This window comes from Salvelinus fontinalis, chromosome 5, assembly GCF_029448725.1.
Source record: "Salvelinus fontinalis isolate EN_2023a chromosome 5, ASM2944872v1, whole genome shotgun sequence".
NCBI classification, from domain to species: domain Eukaryota; kingdom Metazoa; phylum Chordata; class Actinopteri; order Salmoniformes; family Salmonidae; genus Salvelinus; species Salvelinus fontinalis.
The window spans coordinates 5,413,462-5,437,279 of NC_074669.1; the positions used below are offsets into that span (position 1 = coordinate 5,413,462).

At 45.6% G+C, this 23,818-nt stretch overlaps 1 pseudogene; it reads right to left on the reverse strand.

Moving 5' to 3' along the window:
- Positions 1 to 10,799: 10,799 nt before the first annotated feature.
- Positions 10,800 to 23,818, reverse strand: part of LOC129854951 (very-long-chain 3-oxoacyl-CoA reductase-A-like) — a 79,991-nt pseudogene continuing 66,972 nt past the window's right edge.

Here is a 23,818-nt window from a genome sequence, read left to right on the forward strand (position 1 = left end):
CATGTACATACTACCTCAATTGGCCCGACCAACCAGTGCTCCAGCACATTGGCTAACCGGGCTATCTGCATTGTGTCCCGCCACCCACCACCCGCCAATCCCTCTTTTACGCTACTGCTACTCTCTGTTCATCATTACCTCAATCAGCCTGACTAACCGGTGTCTGTATGTAGCCTCGCTACTTTTATAGCCTCGCTACTGTTATTTTTCACTCTTTTTACTGTTGTTTTTATTTCGTTACTTATCTGTTGTTCACCTAATACCATTTTTGCACTATTGGTAAGTAAGCATTTCACTGTAAGGTCTACTACACCTGTTGTATTCGGTGCCCGTGACAAATACATTTTGATTTGTTTTGATGGACTACAAGTCAGATTCACTCCAAATGTTGTCTTTGGACACATCACATACAGAGTTTGAGAAAATAATGTTGACTTCAAAAATCTTCTCATGAACCATAGGACCGAATTTCACCAACTTTGTAATGTAGGCGGCCCATGGTACATTTCTTAACTTAGCTAAGGGGTCGGTAAAAAAAGATGGCCGTAAATCCACAGTTGCCTAGCAACTTGAAACTTGTAGTCTAAAATAAACCCCACTAAATCTGGGATTTTTACGCTGCTTCTACTCTCTGTTATTATCTATGCATAGTCACTTTAATAACTCTACCTTCATGTGCATATTACCTCAATTACCTCAACTAACCGGTGCCCCCACACATTGACTCTGTACCGGTGCCCCCTGTATATAGCCTCCACATTGACTCTGTACTGGTACCCCCTGTATATAGTCTCCACATTGACTCTGTACTGGTACCCCCTATATATAGCCTCCACACTGACTCTGTACCAGTACCCCCTGTATATAGTCTCCACATTGACTCTGTATCAGTACCCCCTGTATATAGTCTCCACATTGACTCTGTATCAGTACCCCCTGTATATTGTCTCCACATTGACTCTGTATCAGTACCCCCTGTATATAGTCTCCACATTGACTCTGTATCAGTACCCCCTGTATATAGTCTCCACATTGACTCTGTATCAGTACCCCCTGTATATAGTCTCCACATTGACTTTGTACTGGTACCCCCTGTATATAGTCTCCACATTGACTCTGTATCAGTACCCCCTATACATAGTCTCCACATTGTTGTTTTACTGCTGCTCTTTAATTATTTGTTACTTTTATTTATAATTTTTTTGTTCGTATTTTTCTTAAACTGTATTGTTGGTTAAGGGCTTGTAAGTAAGCATTTCACTGTAAGATCTACACCTGCTGTATTAGGACCATGTGACGAATACAATTTGATATCTCTAAAAACAAGGAAACTATTAACAACTAATGTCACGCCCTGGCCTTAGTATTCTTTGTTTTCTTTATTATTTTAGTTATGTCAGGGTGTGACATGGGGATTGTTTGTGTTTTGTCGGTTTTGGGTGATTATATGGTAAAGGGGGTGTTGGGTGTAGTGTATGGGTTTGTGTTGAGTGCATGTGTCTAGCTGTGTCTATGTTGGTTTAGTTGTCTAGGAGAGTCTATGGTTGCCTGAATGAGTTCCCAATTAGAGACAGCTGATTTCTGTTGTCTCTGATTGGGAGCCATATTTAGGGTAGCCATAGGCTTTCATTTGATTGTGGGTAATTGTCTATGTGATACGTTTGTAGCCTGTGTGTGCACATCGTTATTTAGCTTCACGATCGTTTTCTTGTTTTGTTTAGTGTGTAAGTGTTTTTGTTTCGTTTTTGCCTTCATATTCATTAAAAGGAATATGGCTTACTTTCCTACTGCTGCGTTTTGGTCCGTCAATCCTCCACACGATCGTGACAGAATTACCCACCAATATAGGACCAAGCGGCATGTAAAGCGGCAACAGGACCCACCTACACAGGATTCTTGGACATGGGAGGAGATACTGGATGGTAAGGGGCCGTGGGCACAACCGGGAGAATATCGCCTTCCTCGTGAAGAGCTGGAGGCAGCTAAAGCCGAGAGGAGGCAATATGAGGAGGCAGCACGGAGACAAGGCTGGAAGCCCGTGAGTACAACCCAAAAATTTCTTGGGGGGGGCCTTAAAGGGAGTGTGGCGAAGTCAGGTAGGAAACCTGCGCCTACTCCCTGTACTTACCGTGGAGAGCGAGAGTACGGGCAGACACCGTGTTACGCAGTAGAGCGCACGGTGTCTCCTGTACGCCGTGTTACGCAGTAGAGCGCACGGTGTCTCCTGTACGCGTGCATAGCCCGGTTCGGTACATTTCAGCTCCACGTATCGGCCGGGCTAGATTGAGCGTTGAGCCATATGTCATGAAGCCGGCCCAACGCATCTGGTCACCAGTGCGTCTCCTCGGGCCGGCGTACATGGCACCAGCCTTACATGTACCAGCCTTACGCATGGTGTCCCCGGTTCGCCTACATAGGCCGGTGCGGGTTATTCCACCTCCCCGCACTGGTCAGGCGACGGGGAGCATACAACCAGGTAAGGTTGGGCAGGCTCGGTGCTCAAGGGAGCCAGTATGCATGCACGGTCCGGTATTTCCGGCGCCACCTCCCCGCCCCTACCCAGTACCACCAGTGCCTCCTCCACGCAATAGCCCTATGGTGCGTGTCTCCAGCCCTTTACCACCAGTGCATAAACCACGCACCAAGCCTCCTGTGTGTCCCCAGAGTCCTGTGCGTCCTGTTGCTGCTCCCCACACTAGCCCTGAGATGCGTGTCCCCAGTCCGGTACCACCAGTTCCGGCACCACGCACTAGGCCTAATGTGCGCTCCCAGGGTCCAGTATGCCCTGTTCCTGCTCCCCGCACTAGCCCTGAGATGCGTGTCCCCAGCCCGGTACCACCAGTTCCGGCACCACGCACCAGGCCTACAGTGCGCCTCAGCCGGCAAGAGTCTGCCGTCTGCACAGCGATGCCTGAACTGCTCGTCTACCCAGCGCCATCTGAGCCATCCGTCTACCCAGCGCCATCTGAGCCATCCGTCTACCCAGCGCCATCTGAGCCATCCGTCTACCCAGCGCCATCTGAGCCATCCGTCTACCCAGCGCCATCCGTCTACCCAGCGCCATCTGAGCCATCCGTCTACCCAGCGCCATCTGAGCCATCCGTCTACCCAGCGCCATCCGTCTGCCCCGAGCCATTAGAGCCGCCCGTCTGTCCCGAGCCGTCAGAGCCGTTCGTCAGTCAGGAGCCGCTAGAGCCATTCGTCAGACAGGATCTGCCAGAGCCGCCAACCAGACAGGATCTGCCAGAGCCGCCAACCAGACAGGATCTGCCAGAGCCGCCAACCAGACAGGATCTGCCAGAGCCGCCAACCAGACAGGATCTGCCAGAGCCGCCAACCAGACAGGATCTGCCAGATCCGTCAGCCAGCCATGAGCAGCCAGATCCGTCAGCCAGCCATGAGCAGCCAGATCCGTCAGCCAGCCATGAGCAGCCAGATCCGTCAGCCAGCCATGAGCAGCCAGATCCGTCAGCCAGCCATGAGCAGCCAGATCCGTCAGCCAGCCATGAGCAGCCAGATCCGTCAGCCAGCCATGAGCAGCCAGATCCGTCAGCCAGCCATGAGCAGCCAGATCCGTCAGCCAGCCATGAGCAGCCAGATCCGTCAGCCAGCCATGAGCATCCTGGTGCCGCCCCTTATCCTGGTGCCGCCCCTTATCCTGGTGCCGCCCCTTATCCTGGTGCCGCCCCTTATCCTGGTGCCGCCCCTTAGTCCGGAGCCGCCCCTTAGTCCGGAGCCGCCCCTTAGTCCGGAGCCGCCCCTTAGTCCGGAGCCGCCCCTTAGTCCGGAGCCGCCCCTTAGTCCGGAGCCGCCCCTTAGTCCGGAGCCGCCCCTTAGTCCGGAGCCGCCCCTTAGTCCGGAGCCGCCCCTTAGTCCGGAGCCGCCCCTTAGTCCGGAGCCGCCCCTTTGTCCGGAACTGCCCCTTAATTCAGTGGGGTTAATGTGGAGGGGGGTCATTTGGAGGAAGCTAAGGAGGCGGTTAGTGACTGTGGTGGGGTGGGGACCACGACCAGTGCCGGAGCCGCCACCGTGGAAGGAAGCCCACCCAGACCCTCCCCTAGACTGTGTAACGGTGCGCCCGGAGTTCGCACCTTAAGGGGGGGGGTTATGTCACGCCCTGGCCTTAGTATTCTTTGTTTTCTTTATTATTTTAGTTAGGTCAGGGTGTGACATGGGGATTGTTTGTGTTTTGTCGGTTTTGGGTGATTATATGGTAAAGGGGGGGTTGGGTGTAGTGTATGGGTTTGTGTTGAGTGCATGTGTCTAGCTGTGTCTATGTTGGTTTAGTTGTCTAGGAGAGTCTATGGTTGCCTGAATGAGTTCCCAATTAGAGACAGCTGATTTCTGTTGTCTCTGATTGGGAGCCATATTTAGGGTAGCCATAGGCTTTCATTTGATTGTGGGTAATTGTCTATGTGATACGTTTGTAGCCTGTGTGTGCACATCGTTATTTAGCTTCACGATCGTTTTCTTGTTTTGTTTAGTGTGTAAGTGTTTTTGTTTCGTTTTTGCCTTCATATTCATTAAAAGGAATATGGCTTACTTTCCTACTGCTGCGTTTTGGTCCGTCAATCCTCCACACGATCGTGACAACTAATTTGTTGCATATGTTACGGTAAAGCTCAAATATCATCCGTAATCATCTTCTCCTCATGAACCATAGGTCAGATTCACTCCAGATTTTGTATTTAGGAACATTACATCAGTCTTAATCATTTACACAAACAGATTTCGACAAAAGGAAGTCCCGGGATTCAAAGTTGACCACAATATACCAATAAACTAACGCTGAAAATATTTAAACCATTAGTCCAATTGACCCCAGAATTGGTATATAAACTCAATAGGTTAAGAAATGACTTTAAGCATGATTACCTGCTGCATTCAAAGATGACAGCACTAGACTAAACTTCACTTGTGTCATCCTTGTGGTATTGAGAGATTATTAACATGGTAATGCTTTCACTGATTGCGCATAAATGAATAGACTGCTTGCTTTGTTATCCAACCGATCTTGTGTTAATTTCGTTCATCCTGTGAACACCGTTCGTTGCCACTCGCAGCTACGTATATATATATTTTTTTTCCATGTACATCACTAAGTCTAATGGAAACTGATTTACCAAATGACAAGGACAACAAAAACATATGGACTCTAATATTTCTACTAACTGTGTTATTTAATTTGTACTCTTTATGTTTTATTGTGTTGACTCATTCGTTGTAAATTGTCTAAGCAATAAAAAGGGGGACACCACACAAACATCAGGCATGGCAAGGTTATTGAAATATTATTGAAATGTTATTAAAATGCTCAGAACGTCAACTGACTTTTTAATAGTTGATATCCCTACCCCCTTTATGAAATACTTTTGGGTAAGGAAAGTTAATCTGGCCACAAATCCTACTGGTCTCTGGCTTATTATTTTTATTTTACTGGACGTGTCCATTAAATGAAAATAGTTCTGGGAACATCTTCCCTCTCAGAGTCAGGAAGTACCACCTGACCCCAAAACTCATTGCCCTCCATGTTTTTCCTTTGTTCCTCTTTCTTCTGCTCCTTGTATTTCTGCCTCTCTTATTTTTCTGATTATCTCCACTATCTCTCAGCATCTTGTGTTGACTTGAATTCTCTATCCTCTTCTCCTCCATCTTCCTGTCTCGTCCTCATCTTATCCAACATCATTATCACATCTCTTTCTCGCTTATACTTTCTCTCCCCTACCTTCAATCTTTTCATCAACTTATTTATTTTTCAACTTTACCTCCTCTCCTCTCCTGCCCTCTCCTCTCCTGCCCTGCCCTCCTCTCATCTCCTCTCCCATCCCCTCCAACCTTTGATCTCTTTCATCAACTTATTTATTTTTCAACTGTCACTCCTCTCTCTTGTTTTCTCCTTCATTCTCTTCCACTCATTTCTCTTGTTCTTCCTTCCTAATTTCCTCTTTCAGCTTCTCTTCCTTCAGCTCATTTTCCTTTATCAATAGTAATGACTCTCTCCTCACTCATTACATTACAAATGTCATATGTATATATACAGTGTTGTAACGATGTACAAATAGTTAAAAGTACAAAAGGGAAAATAAATAAGCATAAATATGGGTTGTATTTACTACCAGTTCACTGGTTGACCTTTTTTTTGGCAACAGGTCACAAATCTTGCTGCGGTGATGGCACCTGGTAGATATGGGAGTTTATCAAAATTGGGTTTGTTTTTGAAATCTTTGTGGATCTGTGTAATCTGAGGGAAATATGTGTCTCTAATATGGTCATACATTGGGCGGGAGGTTAGGAAGTGCAGCTCAGTTTCCACCTCATTTTGTGGGCAGTGTGCACATAGTCTGTCTTCTCTTGAGAGCCATGTCTGCCTACAGCGACCTTTCTCACTAGCAAGGCTATGCTCACTGAGTCTGTACATAGTCAAAGCTTTCTTTAAGTTTGAGTCAGTCACAGTGGTCAGGTATTCTGCCACTGTGTACTCTCTGTTTAGGGCCAAATAACATTCTAGTTTGCTCTGTTTTTTTGTTAATTCTTTCCAATCTGTCAAGTAATCATATTTTTGTTTTCTCGTGATTTGGTTGGGTCTAATTGTGTTGCTGTCCTGGGGCTCTGTGGGGTGTGTTTGTGAACAGAGCCCCAGGACCAGCTTGCTTAGGAGACTCTTCTCCAGGTTCATCTCTCTGTAGGTGATGGCCTTGTTATGGAAGGTTTGGGAATCGCTTCCTTTTAGGTGGTTGTAGAATTTAACGGCTCTTTTCTGGATTTTGATAATTAGCGGCTATTGGCCTAATTCTGCTCTGCATGCATTATTTGGTGTTCTACGTTGTACACGGAGGATATTTTTGCATAAATCTGAAAAATTCTCTCTCTCGCTCGCTCTCCCCCCTCTCTCTTCTCTCTGTGCCCCTCTTTCTCCTCTCTTTCCCCCTCTCGTCTCTCTTTACCCTCCTTCCCCCCTCTTTCTCTTCTCCCCCTCTCTCCTCTTTATCCCCCCTCTCTCTCGCTCCTCTCTTTCCCACCCCTCCTCTCTCCCCCCCCCCCCTCCCACTCCCTCCTCTCTCCCCCTCCCCTCTCCCTTCTCTCTTGCACCCCCCTCCTCTCTCTTGCTCTGATGTCCTCGTACCAGGTTATGCGCTCTGTCTATCTTCCTCTAACCTCATCTTCCTCTCTTTTTTGTCAAGCTGTTCTGACTTTTATTCTGACATTGATGAGGCTTTCTCTCCTCTGCTCCCTCTCCATCTCAGCCTTCCCTCGTTTCCCTCAATTTTTCACTTTCCTCAGATCATCTGGCCCTCTACTTCTCTCTAATTCATCCTCCTGTTCTCACTTCCCCTCTCTGAGCCTCCAGACTCCTTTCTTTCTTTGACCTGAAGTCCAAAACTGACTTCCTCTCACCTGATGGGTTGAATGATTGAATTGATTAAACACCATATCTGTCCATGGCCTAAACCAGTAACATAATAGCAGTATACTGTAGGCTGTCTACAATTATTAGCTATCAATGTTTTCCTTTGTCTGTATACTGCAATTTTTTGCTGCAAATGTGTACAAGATGAAATGAAACAAAGTAAATAAGTCTGCCTATAGGCCTACAAAAAAATGTAAAATAATATTAAGGGTCCAGTCACCTCTTCTGTTGCTCCCGCAACACAGCAGCCATTTTGAAGCCTGACTGAGTCCAGTAGCTTATAGATCTCTTCTCTCTGAGGTTGCTCCCTGATAAGGAACTCCTTCCGCAGCTCACTGAAGCGGGCCGCAATGCAGGCCTGAATCAGTTTGTCCTACATCCTATGGAGCTGCCTAAGTAGGAAAGCCATAGAGATCCAATTAAATTACTAGAGGAGCTATGTCATAAACCCTCAAAGTGCCATAATGGGGTGAAAATAGCAGCCATCTTGGTCAAGGAGAGATCCAGAAACAGTGTAATTGGAATGAATGACAGTAGAGCTTTCACTGATGCAGGAAAATAAAAGTAAAGTGTCATGTGATGTATCAGAAAGTGTGTAATGTAATTATAGTCAACCTAAAATATTGTCATATAATTATACAGTTTAAACAGGTTTTGCACCAATAAATGTCTCAGAATTGTTTTATTTTTGGGGGGGGAATCTGTGAGTGCTATTATATGATACAATATCAGTACCTGTGCATTCACAACTTGTCGTATCATCAACTGATTTGAGCCACTGTATAACTGTAGATTCACTGCATATTTTCAATCAAATGTATTTATAAAGCCCTTCTTACATCAGCTGATGTCACAAAGTGCTGTACAGAAACCCAGCCTAAAACACCAAACAGCAAGCAATGCATGTTTAGAAGCACGGTGGCTAGGAAAAACTCCCTAGAAAGGCCAGAACCTAGGAAGAAACCTAGAGAGGAACCAGGCTCTGAGGGGTGGCCAGTCTTCTTCTGACTGTACCGTTCCATCTTTTCAAAGGCTTGTTGGCATATTGACAGTTAATTTGAAAAATGAATGGAATCATTCCTCTAAAACTGGCTGGAAAGCTAGCTAACACACACAGTGCAGATACTGTTTTAAAACAATGCACGTGAAGAACGTATCTTATCACAGCACTGGCAAGCCATGGTTGACCAACTCCCTGACTAACATGGCTGACCTTTGGCCCTTCATAAGAAAGCTTGTGATCATTCTAGTATTCAAATTCCTCACTCATCCTGGATGGAGTCAACACAGGAGAACATACAGCAAACATATATTCTCCACTAGAGAAATGAACAGTAGAATCATACATACAGGATCTGCTTGGTAATCCACACCCTAGCTTAGTTAGATTCCAAGCTTCATTGATAAAAATCGCAGTTGTAGGAGCTTAAATGGGACAACTGAACATGTTATTTACCTGGGGTCGTGTTCAGCAGCATGTTATTTACCTGGGGTCGTGCTCAGCAGGATGTTATTTACCTGGGGTCGTGCTCAGCAGGATGTTATTTACCTGGGGTCGTGTTCAGCAGCATGTTATTTACCTGGGGTCGTGTTCAGCAGCATGTTATTTACCTGGGGTCGTGTTCAGCAGCATGTTATTTACCTGGGTCGTGTTCAGCAGCATGTTATTTACCTGGGTCGTGTTCAGCAGCATGTTATTTACCTGGGTCGTGTTCAGCAGCATGTTATTTACCTGGGTCGTGTTCAGCAGCATGTTATTTACCTGGGGTCGTGTTCAGCATGTTATTTACCTGGGGTCGTGTTCAGCAGGATGTTATTTACCTGGGGTCGTGTTCAGCAGCATGTTATTTACCTGGGGTCGTGTTCAGCAGCATGTTATTTACCTGGGGTCGTGTTCAGCAGCATGTTATTTACCTGGGGTCGTGTTCAGCAGCATGTTATTTACCTGGGGTCGTGTTCAGCATGTTATTTACCTGGGGTCGTGTTCAGCAGCATGTTATTTACCTGGGGTCGTGTTCAGCAGCATGTTATTTACCTGGGGTCGTGTTCAGCAGCATGTTATTTACCTGGGTCGTGTTCAGCAGCATGTTATTTACCTGGGTCGTGTTCAGCAGCATGTTATTTACCTGGGGTCGTGTTCAGCAGGATGTTATTTACCTGGGGTCGTGTTCAGCAGCATGTTATTTACCTGGGGTCGTGTTCAGCAGCATGTTATTTACCTGGGGTCGTGTTCAGCAGCATGTTATTTACCTGGGGTCGTGTTCAGCAGCATGTTATTTACCTGGGGTCGTGTTCAGCAGGATGTTATTTACCTGGGGTCGTGTTCAGCAGGATGTTATTTACCTGGGTCGTGTTCAGCAGCATGTTATTTACCTGGGTCGTGTTCAGCAGCATGTTATTTACCTGGGGTCGTGTTCAGCAGACCACGTGTATGGCATTTTGAGTAGTGCACTAGGGTGAGCAGTTTGCTGATGTCAACGTTGTGAACAGAGTGCTCCATGGTGGAGATGGGGTTATGGTATGGGCAGGCGTAAGCTACCGACAACGAACACAATTACATTTCAATGGCAGTTTCAATGAACAAAAATACCGTGACCAGATCCTGAGGCCCAATGTGAGGCCCCATTTTTTTTTGGGGGGGGGGGGGGGGGGGGTCTGTGACCAACAGATGCATATTTGTATTCCCAGTCATGTGAAATCCATAGATTAGGGCCTAATGAATTTCTCAATTGACGGATTTCCACATAAGAAACCTTTGAAATTGTTGCATTAATATTTTTGTTCAGTAGAATAGGTGGACAGCCATGTGGATGGTTTGAAATGTCTTCTGATTAGACCTTCCAAGCTAAATCATTCAAGCCAGTAAGATCTAGGTATTCCTCACACAACGAAACATTAGCTCATATGTTAGTGGCAGGTGTTTCATTCAATGTGTCCCATCTTTAACATTAAAAAGTTATTTATAGCAAAAAATTCAAACTCATATCAGTTTTATCCAATTATTTTCATTTCCGTGTAAAGGTCTCAAATGAAAACACAGTAAGACGCAATAAAGTAAACTGTTTAAATATTCAGAGAAGTAGCCACTTATCATTCGTCTTGACAGTCTCTGGTCATTCCGCATGCAGACAGCTGTTGCTTGCTGTTCTCGGAACTCTATGACAATGGTGGATTCCCGGTTGTGATATCATAAAGTGACATTAAAGAGATAGTCTTGGCCCCAAAATCTTAGTAAAGATGGAGGCTGGGAACACATTGGTTGTGCCCCCAAACGGTACACTGTTTCCTATCGTACACTACTTTTGAGTAGTGCACTAGGGGAACAGGGTGCCATTTGGGATGAATCTTACCACAAAGGAACACCGGAGAAAACATACCCCAAATACCAGTACAATGTTTTATTTTTATTTTTTTACACGAGCAATAACATTTGAATCCCTTTTAAACAGCATAGTACATGTTCATTAATAATATCCAGAAATCATACAAAAAGTCGGAGTGAAACTACAGAGCACATTGCACAGTATTTTTTAAAGTTGTAAAATCATAAAAAAGTTGAGATTGTTCATTGCAATTCACTGCTCAACATCCCTGATAATATATATATTTTTTTAAACTTGGAGTTTCACACTGAAAACTCTTCTGAAAGGCACCACGGTTAAAGTGTGAACAGTGGTCAGGACAAGGCATACAGAGATCCAAGGCCCTCACAGACCAACACAGTCAGAAATAGTTGTGCTTGTTGTACGACAAGGCAATCTTGCACAATATAATACATACTTGTATTACTTTGGTATCTGCAAAAGAGCTGTAAACCAACAGCGTGTACTGTCAGCTTTTCAACTATTATTGTCACTCGTTCAGAGCTCCATACAAGGACTTCAATGTGCCAGAGTTCCTCTTGTTGGACCAAAACCAACATGAACTGGATGAGAAAGAGAGAAAAGAATGTACTTTTTTCTCTCTCCATCAAATCCATAAAAACAACCTTACAAGACTGCGATTGGACAACTGAAACCAGGAAACAAAACAAATCCAAAGAAACTGAAATTAACACAAAGGCCAACAACTCAGCTAAAGACAAAACAAGACAAGCTGAGGCTAGAGAGCTCCTTACATGGGCTAGGTCTGAAAAGTGTACAAGGCATCAACTATGACTATTCGGGTCCTTGATTCCTCCCTCTCGAAGCTCATTGGAAGTGGCCCGAGGGGTGGGACCTTCGAGCCTGTCCTCCAATGTGCTTAGAGAGGTCGGTAAGGAAATTAGGAATCAAGGACATGAGGAATTAAGATTTGATCACTTGTACACGCTGTGGCTGAAAAGTGTAAACTACACTTCGTAAAGTGCCTGAAGGTATAGCTTGCTTTTACGTACATAAAATATATTTTAGATTCTTATCACCAATTATTTTTGTTACATAGAAAAATAACTATTCCCTGTGCTGAGAACAAAGTCCTTTTCCTTTCATTTATTTTGTTCCAGCCACTTTAGCCAGTTACCACTTCATTCAGAGAGACCTGCTACAGTTACATCACTATGGACTCAGTGACACAAAAAAGATATTAAAAACACAGTCAAGTGAAAATTCAACACCATTATCTAATGTAGCGTTGCCCAACCCTCTCATCAGGCTTCCCCAGACATTTCACATTGTTTTAACCCTAAACTGGCACACCTGACACCATTAGTCATCATTTGGTGTGCCAGTTTATGGCTAAAACTAAAAAATGTGAAACGTCTAGGGGGGGGGGGGGCGAGGAGACGGTTGGGGAACCCTGATCAAAACAGATATAGTCCAGGGTAGTCAGAGTAGTTGAATGGTAGTTCTGTGGTCAGCTTCTAGTCTCCATTCGTTGCTACAGAGTTCCGTTTACTCGCTCTTCAGCCTGTCACTCTTCCCATTGCTCTGGTTGGCCAGTTCCCTTAGCTTCCTCCTCTTCAGGTATCCGGTGCGCTGGGCTCGGTTCATCCTGGCCCCGAAGTAGATGACCAAGTTAATAGGCACCAGGACAGTGGTCAGCCAGCCCTGAAGTCAACAGAGGACCAGGTTAATAGCCACCAGGACAGTGATCAGCCAGCCCTGAAGACCAGGTTAAATGGGCACCAGGACAGTGGTCAGCCAGCCCTGAAGTCAACAGAGGACCAGGTTAATAGCCACCAGGGTAGTGGTCAGCCAGCCCAGTGGCAAGAGGTTAGTTAGCACTCAGTGTGGACATACTATACAAAACATTAAGAACGCCTGCTCTTTCCGTGACAGACTGACCAGGTGAATCCAGATGAAAGTTATGATCCCTTATTGATGTCACCTCTTAAATCTTCAAAAATCAGTGTAGATGAAGGGGAGGAGGCAGGTTAAAGAAGGATTGTTAAGCCTTGAGACATGGATTGTGTATATGTGCCATTCAAAGGGTGAATAGGCAAGACAAAATATTTAAGTGTCGGGGTATGGTAGTAGGTGACAGGCGCACCGGTTTGAGTCCAGAACTGCAACGCTGCTGGGTTTTTCACGCTCAACAGTTTCCCCGTGTGTATCAAGAATGGTCCACCACCCAAAGAACATTCAGCCAACTTGACAACTGTGGGAAGCAGTGGAGTCAACATGGACCAGCATCCCTGTGAAACACTTTCAACACCTTGTAGAGTCCATGCGCCAATTATTGAGGCTGTTCTGAGGGCAAAAGGTGGGGGGGGTGCAACTCGATATTAGAAGGTGTTTCTTAATGTTTAGTACACTCAGTGTATACAGTGCAGTCGGAAAGTATTCAGACCCCTTGACTTTCTCCACAGTTACGTTACAGCCTTATTCTAAAATGGATTAAATAGTTTCCCCCCGCCATGTCAAAGCTAAAAACAGGTTCGACAATAATGCAAAAGTATAAAAAAAAAAATGAAATATCACATTTATATAAGTATTCAGACCCTTTACTCAGTACTATGAAGCACCTTTGGCAGCAATTACAGCCTTGAGTATTCTTGGGTATGACGCTACAAGCTTGGCACACCTGTATTTGGGGGGATTCTCCCATTCCTCTCAAGATCTGTCCGGTTGGATGGAGAGAGTCACTGCACAGCTATTTTCAGGCCTCTCCAGAGATGTTTGATCGGGTTCAAGTCCGGCCCACTCAAGGACGTTCAGAGACTTGTCCCGAAGCCACTCCCGCGTTGTCTTGGCTGTGTGCCATTGTCTTGTTGGATGGTGACCCTTCATCCCAGTCTGAGGTCCTGAGCGCTCTGGAGCAGCAAGGATCTCTGTACTTTTCTCCAATTCATCTTTGCCTCAATCCTGACTAGTCTCCCAGCTCTGCAATTTCCCTGGCTGTTGGCGAGGTAGGACGCTAGCGTCCCGAACGATCGCAGAGAGGTTAACAAAATGTGGAAAAAGTCAAGGGGTCTGAATACTTTACGAATGCACTGTACACAGAGGGTGCATTCACTATTCAGTGACGTGAAACAGAATGCTTCTACATGACAAACAGATCATACCAGCTCAGAACGTTCTGCACCAAACAGAAGAAAACGGGGAAGGACTACCTCGACTTGTCCAACAAGAAACACACTTTTTTTTGTTGTTTTCAAAAACGTAAAAAAAAAAAAGAAAAACTAAGGGAGATGAGGGGGTCGGTCCGTACCATGACAGCGTGGGGGAAGTAGCCGTTGGTCTGGCCCTGCAGTCCGATGGTGGTCAGCTCAGCGGCCACACAGCGCTCGGGGGTGGGCTTGTCCAGGGTGGGCTTCTTGATACGGGTCATCTTGGTGGCCACAAAGGGCAGTACACTCTAGAAAACAAAAGATGCAAGAGAGAGAAAGTTTAGCTGAAAATGAAACAACCTACATACAGCAACAGTATCCACGTTAAAGACACGACTTGAGACCTGTTGAGTTAGTGTTTCCCAATCTGGGACCTGGGAACCCAAAGGGGTACACTTAGAATAGTTGAATCAAGTGTATGACCAGGATTAGGAAACATTGCGTTTTGTGGAACTACAGGGCTGTACGGTGCAGCCATAGCTAGCTTTGTAGAACTGTACGGTGTAGCCATAGCTAGCTTTGTAGAACTGTACGGTGTAACCACAGCTAGCTTTGTAGAACTGTACGGTGTAACCACAGCTAGCTTTGTGGAACTGTACGGTGTAACCATAGCTAGCTTTGTGGAACTGTACGGTGTAGCCATAGCTAGCTTTGTGGAACTGTACGGTGTAGCCATAGCTAGCTTTGTGGAACTGTACGGTGTAGCCATAGCTAGCTTTGTGGAACTGTACTGTGTAGCCAGAGCTAGCTTTGTAGAACTGTACGATGTAACCACAGCTAGCTTCGTGGAACTGTACGGTGTAACCATAGCTAGCTTTGTGGAACTGTACGGTGTAGCCATAGCTAGCTTTGTGGAACTGTACGGTGTAGCCATAGCTAGCTTTGTGGAACTGTACAGTGTAACCATAGCTAGCTTTGTGGAACTGTACAGTGTAACCACAGCTAGCTTTGTGGAACTGTACGGTGTAGCCATAGCTTTGTAGAACTGTACGGTGTAGCCATAGCTTTGTAGAACTGTACGGTGTAGCCATAGCTTTGTAGAACTGTACGGTGTAGCCACAGCTAGCTTTGTAGAACTGTACGGTGTAGCCACAGCTAGCTTTGTAGAACTGTACGGTGTAGCCACAGCTAGCTTTGTAGAACTGTACGGTGTAGCCACAGCTAGCTTTGTAGAACTGTACGGTGTAGCCACAGCTAGCTTTGTAGAACTGTATGGTGTAGCCACAGCTAGCTTTGTGGAACTGTACGGTGTAACCACAGCTAGCTTTGTGGAACTGTACGGTGTAGCAATAGCTTTGTAAAACTGTACGGTGCAGCCATAGCTAGCTTTGTAGAACTGTACGGTGTAGCCATAGCTAGCTTTGTAGAACTGTACGGTGTAACCATAGCTAACTTTGTAGAACTGTACGGTGCAGCCATAGCTAGCTTTGTGGAACTGTACGGTGCAGCCATAGCTAGCTTTGTAGAACTGTACGGTGTAGCCATAGCTAGCTTTGTAGAACTGTACGGTGTAACCATAGCTAGCTTTGTGGAACTGTACGGTGTAGCCATAGCTAGCTTTGTGGAACTGTACGGTGTAGCCATAGCTAGCTTTGTGGAACTGTACAGTGCAGCCATAGCTAGCTTTGTAGAACTGTACGGTGTAACCATAGCTAGCTTTGTAGAACTGTACGGTGTAGCCATAGCTAGCTTTGTACAACTGTACGGTGTAACCATAGCTAGCTTTGTAGAACTGTACGGTGTAGCCATAGCTAGCTTTGTAGAACTGTACGGAGAATAAGTCAGACGAAAATAAGTAGCGAACAGGGTCATGTTTTGTATGCAAACGTTGTAGAACGTTGTGCAAACGTTGCAGATAGAAATGCCATGAATAGAGCTGAGGTGATCCCTTATCCTACCTGCTAGAGAGGCATGTTTGTTCTACATAACACAATTGTACCTGAACGTTGGCCAACGTGGTGTCCTGCTGAAAGTGGCCCAGGTAAACAGGAAGAGAGTTCCTACCTGGACAATGATTCCCTTGGCCTTGTACTCCTCCTGAAGTCCACAATAGAAGAAGTCCACAAAAGCCTAAAAGGTACCAAGAGATATTATCATTATCATCATGTACAGACCTTCTATGCCATCAAACGGAACATGAAACGCAACATCCCAATTAGGATGTGACAAAAAACATTTAACTTAAAATAATACTTCAAATCAGTTAACGAACAGGTCCACTCACCAACCAAGAATTCACAAAATGGGACAAACACCAAATTGATACTCTGCAAGCAGAATTCTAGAAAAATATACTTTGTGTACAACGCAAACCAAACAATGCATGCAGAGCAGAATTTAGGACAATACCCGCTAGATCCACCAAAAGAGCTGTTAAATTCTACAACCACCTAAAAGGAAGTGATAGTGTCTCCTGTCTCAGCCTCCAGTATTTATGCTGCAGTAGTTTGTGTCGGGGGGCTAGGGTCAGTTGGTTATATCTGGAGTACTTCTCCTCTCTTATCCAGTGTCCTGTGTGAATTTAAGTATGCTCTCTCTAATTCTCTCCTTCTCTCTCTCGGAGGACCTGAGCCCTAGGACCATACGTCAGGACTACCGGGCATGATGACTCCTTGCTGTCCCCAGTCCACCTGGCCTTGCTGCTGTTCCAGTTTCAACTGTTCTGTCTGCGGTTATGGAACCCCTACCTGTCCCAGACCTGCTGTTTTCAACTCTTAATGATCGGCTATGAAAAGCCAACTGACATTTATTCCTGATTATTATTTGACCATGCTTGTCATTTATGAACATTTTGAACATCTTGGCCATGTTCTGTTATAATCTCCACCCGGCACAGCCAGAAGAGGACTGGCCACCCCTCATAGCCTGGTTCCTCTCTAGGTTTCTTCCTAGGTTTTGGCCTTTCTAGGGAGTTTTTCCGAGCCACCGTGCTTCTACACCTGCATTGCTTGCTGTTTGGGGTTTTAGGCTGGGTTTCTGTACAGCACTTCGAGATATTAGCTGATGTACGAAGGGCTATATAAAATTAAAATAAACTTGATTTGATACACACACATTCCACCACAAAATCCTCACCCACAGAGAGATGAACCTAGAGAAGAGTCCCCTCAGCCAGCTGGTTCTGGGGCTCTGTTCACAAACACACACCACAGAGTCCCAGGACAGAAACACATTTAGACCAAACCAACTTTTGAAAAAAAAAACTAAAAACACTTGACACTGGAAAGTACCAACCAAAAAAGCAGAGCAAATTGGAATGCTATCTGTCCCTAAACAGAGAGTACAGTGGCAGAATACCTGACCCCAAATAAAGAAAATCCTTGACTGTCTACAGACTGAACTTAGCCTCGCTGTCTTCGAGAGCCAGGTCTGCCTATGTGTCCACTGTCAAAACAAAATGAGGTACAAACTGAGCTACACCTCCTAACCTGACAAATGTATGACCACAATAGAGACACATATTTCCCCACAGAGAACACAAGCCCATAAAGAATTGGAAAACAATTCAAAACATTGATAAACTCCCATATCTGTTAGGCAAAACACCACAGTGTGACATCACAGTAGTAAGATTTGTGGCCCGTTGCCATGACAAAAGGCTAACCAGAGGAGCACAAACATTGTAAATACAACCTATCTCTATATTTATTTTCCCTTTCATACTTTAACACTGTACATAGCCAATAATATAGCATTTGAAATGTCTATATTCTTTTAAAACTGAGTAATGTTTACTGATCGTTTATCATTTGCTTTGTAAACATACGTTTCCCCATGCCAATAAATCCCTTTGAATATGAGAGAGAGCGCCCCCTACTGAACTACAGCTGGAGAACCAAAAGGCTTCGCTATATGTAACAAATCCTACTATGGAACATTTTATAAACACGTGTGAACGTGTGTTGTATCTGTCGGTCTGCGGGTGGTGCGTGTCTGCGGGTGGTGCGTGTCTGCGGGTGGTGCGTGTCTGCATATAGAGGTCTATGAGTGGCCCTTGCCTTGGAAGAGGAGTATACAGTGAGGAGTGGGACAGGGTACATGCCACTGGCAGAGGAGATGTTGAGGACCACACCTTTGGACCTGAAACATACAAAACCAAAAAAAGGGGATGAGAGGACTTTCCTCTTGTTCTGCTATGGCGCGCTGGAAGGTGGCGTGGTCTGTTTGTCAGAGTACAAGCAGACTAGTTCCACTGTAAACTGCCACACACAGTAATCAAAGTCACTGTGTGGGTTGCCATGGCAGCCGCTTGCTGACGTAGTTTGCGCCCCTGTTGCTGCAGTGATGTAGTGAACATGGGGTTGGTTGGCCCCTCACCTTTCCATTGGCTCAGAGATTCCATGTGATTCGTCCGAGCCAATCTGAGGGAGCACTTTGTGTGAATTGAAAAGCAGCTGGTCAGAATGGGGAACAAAGAAAGAGAGGGCTAGAAAGAAGGAGGGGAGGCGCAGCTGGGAGGCGGGGGAGCTGGGAGAAGGGGGAGGCACAGCTGGGAGGTGGGGGAGGCGTTACTGGGAGGTGGGGGAGCTGGGAGAAGGGGGAGGTGGCGGCGCAGCTGGGAGGAGGAGGAGCTGTGTATTAGTGTATCCTCTGGATAACACTCTGTTGGTCCCCTGTTCTAAACACATCAAGCCCGTCTTCGTATCATGGTCCTTCTAATAGAGCACATTTAGGCTTTTCTGGTGTAGGTTCCAGCATCGGAATAGCCTGAGTGCCACAGCTCGTTTCTGCCCTCTTGCCAACTCTTTATGGAATTAAGAGTGACAAGTAGTGGAATGATCGCTCAACGGACTGGGACCCACACTGGCATTAGAAGGGGGTGGGCGAAGAAAAATAAATAAAAATCTACCACTCAGGTTGACAAAGGATTTTATTTAGAATTTGTAGTTTTACGGTGAAGCACGGCATTGTCATGTGGCTGAGCATGACAAGAATTTGACTGAGACGTAAAACTCCTTATAAAGAACTGCCTCAGACTACTTGGTTTGGAACTAACGCAAATGAAAACTGAATGAACGTTCCTTTATGAAATGTGGCAACAGCACTTATAAAAAGGAAACCAACTCACCTCTGAACCATTCTGGGCAGGACGAGATGGGTCATCTGAAAAGGGAAAGAACGGTCAACTCCTGAGCAGCAGGTCAGCGATCTGACAGAACAGGCCAGGAATCAGTGGCTGCAGCATATAGAGTATTAAATAAATATAACACGTGGGACACTACTCCAGATCACACTTGATGCAAATATTCAATTTCCAGACAAAATTCTAATTTCAATTGGACAAGACAGTTGTCTCTAAAAACACTGTCATTTAAAGTTATACAGGACCAGTGATGAACTTTAGATCCCACTACAGATTTACCGCAGTGGCATTATGGGAGATGTATGGCACACTGGTACATTTCAGCCACGTGAGAGGCAGGGCGAGAGGGAAAGAGAGAGGAAGGGTAAGAAAGGGTAGTCTATGGGTGAACACTGACAGTTTGGTGTAGTTCACCGATGCTCTGGGAACCTGCAGGTAGCACAGCAGCAACAGTGAAGGAGGAGAGGAAAGAAGGGGGGGGGGGGTGACGAGGAAGAGAGAAAGATGGACGCCCATCTACATGCCGTCTGTGCCAGTGATACCAGTGTGTCGTCAATACGTTGTCTTACCACTGAAAACCCTGAACTTGGCCTCAGAGACAAAGTGCACAGCGTCACTGATAAAAAATATACTAGATGATAAATCTATGGTATACATATACACTCATAGAACTGCTCCAGAAACGAGAGAACTCTTACCTGGCAAACAAGAGGTCATGTTGACATTGATCACGTTGGCGATGAACTATAATGTAGAAGAAAAAACATTTAGTTCAAGTGTTAAAACTCTCCTCTCAAACAGTTTTGAAAGTGGTTCTGAAGAGCCAAAACAGGTCCCAGCTGTGTACTACGTCATTTATTATGTGTGTCACGCATTTTGCAAATAGTGTGATATGTTACGAATTTGTTGTGCTTAAGATCCCAGATTGCATCTTTAAATCATTCCAAATGCGAATAGTCTTAGTACATTTTTCTACAGCTAAAGTAACGCTAGGAACCTCCTGGAACTCAACTGGTTTCAAAAGGTGTCAGTCTCCCTGAAGGTGACTGGTGTCAGTCTAACTGATGGTGAGCCCATGCTTCACTCACATTTTTTTAATATATTTTTTAAATACTCACGTTGTCCAGGTCAGGAATATGCAGGAAGTACTCAGGGTAGGGATAGGAGATTCCAACATTGTTCACTGTTGAATAATTATTTTATTTAAAAGCAGACGAGACCATAGTTATTGGCAATAAGGAAATTAAAAACGGTGCTGCTGTTACTCTTGAAAGCCACCAGGGGGCAGCAGGACCTTATGAGAGCAAGGCGTTCATAAAAAGGGCACATAACCACACCTTAAACTGGAAGAGCAAGCCAAGCAGTGCATGTACTTATGGGCTCTCACACAAAGAACAATGGTCTTGTCTGAAAGTGCCACTGTCACACAGCAAGAATGTGGACTGACGGAGAGTGACATCTGAAAACGAATAAACTCTGTAGGTACTTCCTAAGGCATACTAGTAGGCGGTTCATTCTGAATGACCACACTGAGAATAGAGTAACATTTCTACTGTTTTAGGGTCACAACTCCAGGGTTAGAACTCAGGACTGACTGCATCTTATTTTCTAAAGTGTAAAAGTACAGTCCATAGACCAGCGGAACGACCCGACAGTCCATGGACCAGCGGCACGACCCGACAGTCCATGGACCAGCGGAACGACCCGACAGTCCATGGACCAGCGGAACGACCCGACAGTCCATGGACCAACGGTACGACCCGACAGTCCATGGACCAGCGGTACGACCCGACAGTCCATGGACCAGCGGTACGACCCGACAGTCCATAGACCAGCGGCACGACCCGACAGTCCATAGACCAGCGGCACGACCCGACAGTCCATAGACCAGCGGCATGTGTTGTTAAACAAAAGTGTTAACATGCATGCCACCATAGTGTCAGTCTGTGTTGCTGGGAAATGCAAAAAAATGAATAAAATAAAAACACGTTTAACTCGGTACAACAAACAAAACGTGCAAATGTCAAAAGTGTGTGTGTGCGCGAGAGTCGTTTATCTGTGTAGATTATGAGACCAATGTCAGTATGTGGTTTGTGAGGATATTTTGTGAAACAGATGAGAATGTGGGGGTATACAGAGCGAGGACGACCAGACAAAAGGAACATCTACCCAACACTCCGATCTCCAGGCCTTCCTGTCCAGCCTCGATCTTGGGGTAGATATCCGACAGACCAAAGTCCACAGCGATGGTCCTGGTCTCCACCTTGTATTGCTCCTCTGTAAACAGGAGGAAAACACAGTTGGGTTAACGGTGGGACATTAATACAACATTCCATTAATGATGAGCGTGAAGAGAGCAGTACATATTCGAGGAGAGGTGTATATGGTTGTCTGGCTGTGTTTCAATGCTTTCCTAATCAGTTATAGTTTAGGTGCAGACAGGAGGCAGCAAAGTTAACTTTGCGTTTTAATGTAGAGACAACCTGAAAAAAAAACACGCCCATCGAGTAGTCTCCACTTCCTATGTTTTACATACTCACACCTCACATTCATACATTATCATCAGTCAGCCCATTCACTGACTGCACTAAGCCCCTTCCATGTCCCATCCAACAGGTGATCGATCCCTCTTTCAACAACAAAAATGTAAAAAAAATCAGCAGTATGAAAATACACAACTTTCCCTACTCAAACAGGAGTGGGCGATATATACAAACAGACATAAAAAAAAAAAACGGAAAAAAACTCCTTTCCCTCTTCTCCTTCAACACGCTTGCTGCAATTAGAATGTAGAATACTCGTTTGTCTGATGTGCGCCCCGGTAAGATACGAGAGAAAAATTCAGGGGGATGTGCCAGTCACAGAAAGGGATATTTGTGAACACAGCCAGGAGTCACCACTGCTGGATAAGGGGTGACATTTTAGTAAAAGCCTTGGAGAGATACCCTACATGGCCAAACGCATGTGGACACCTGCTCGGCAAACATCTCATTCCAAAATCGCGGGCACTGATATGGAGTTGGGTCCCTCCTTTGCTGCTGAAACAGCCTCCATTCTTCTGGGAAGACTTTCCACTACATGTTGGAACATTGCTGCGGGGACTTGCTTCCATTTCAGTCACAAGAGCATTAGTGAGGTTGGGCACTGATGTTTGGTGATTAGGTCTGGCTCACAGGCGGCATTTCAATTCATCCCAAAGGTGTTCGATGGGGTTGAGGTCAGGGCTCTGTGCAGGTCAGTCAAGTTCTTCCACACCGATCGACAAACCATTTCTGTATGGACCTCGCTTTGTGCAGAGGCATTGTCATGATTGTAACAGGAAAGGGCTGTCTAGAATGTCATTGTATGCTGTAGCGTTAAGATTTCCCTTCACTGGAACTAAGGGGCCTAGCTCGAACCATGGAAAAACAGCCGCAGACCATTGTTCCTCCTCCACCAAACTTTACAGTTGGCACTATGCAGTCGGGAAGGTAGTGTTCTCCTGGCATCCGCTAAACCCAGATTAGTCCGTCGGAATGCAAGATGGTGAAGCGTGATTCATCACTCCAGAGAACACGTTTCCACTGCTCACAAGTCCAACGGCGGCGAACTTTACACCAATTCAGCTGACGCTTGGCATTGCACATGGTGATCTTAGGCTTTTGTGTGGCTGCTCAGCCATGGAAACCCATTTCATGAATCACCCGACGAACAATTATTGTGCCGATGTTGCTTCCAGAGGCAGTTTGGAACGCGGTAGTGAGTGTGGCAACCGAAGAGACAATTTTTTACGCGCTACAGCACTCGCCGGTGCCGTTCGGTGAGCTTGTTTGGTCTACCACTTTGCGGCTGAGCTGTTGTTGCTCCTAGACATTCCCACTTCAATAACAGCACTTAGTTGACCCGGGAAGCTCTAGCAGGGCATCCTATGATGGTGCCATGTTGAAATTCACTGAGCTCTTCAGTACGGGCCATTCCACTGCCGATGTTTGTGTATGGCGATTACATGGCTGTGTGCTCGATTCTATACACCTGTCAGCGATGAGTGTGGCTGAAACAGCTGAATCCACTAATTTGAAGGGGTGTCCACATACCTTTGGACATGTAGTGTACAACGCAGGCCTGCCCACGCAGACATCTTCATCTTCCCACACACTGTGCCCTCAACCCGACAGCCTTCCATGACGACAGCCATCTGAAGGGCTTCCACAGAGGGCTTCCACAGACAGGAGTGTGTATCCCCATGTCATATACAGTTCCTGTAATGATGTACAGGCTAGCCTTTAGTAAAGGCTGGGGAAGCTTTTTAAAGTGGCCTCCATCTTACACGTCAGCAGACCTGGTGCATGCACACACACTATACTCCAAATCAAATGTTCTTGGTTACATACACATGGTTGGCAGATAGTTATTGCGAGTGTAGTGAAGTGCTTGTGCTTCTAGTTCAGACAGTGCAGTAATATCTAACAATTCACCAACTACTAATACACACACACCTAAAGGGATGGAATAAGAATATGTACATATAAATATATGGATGTGCAATGACCGAGCGGCATAGGCAAGATGCAGGAGATGGTATAAAATAGAGTATATACACATGAGATGAGTAATGCAAGATATGTAAACATTATTAAAGTGACGTTATTAAAGTGACTAGTAATCCATCCATTAGCATTGGGATGACTGCCAGACAATCAGTCAGAAAGAGGTGAACACACACACACACACACTTACCAAGCTGCCTGGCGACGTCATCCAGCTTGTCCTGGGAGCGACTGATGAGCATCATTGCAAACCCTTTTCCAGCGAGCTGAGG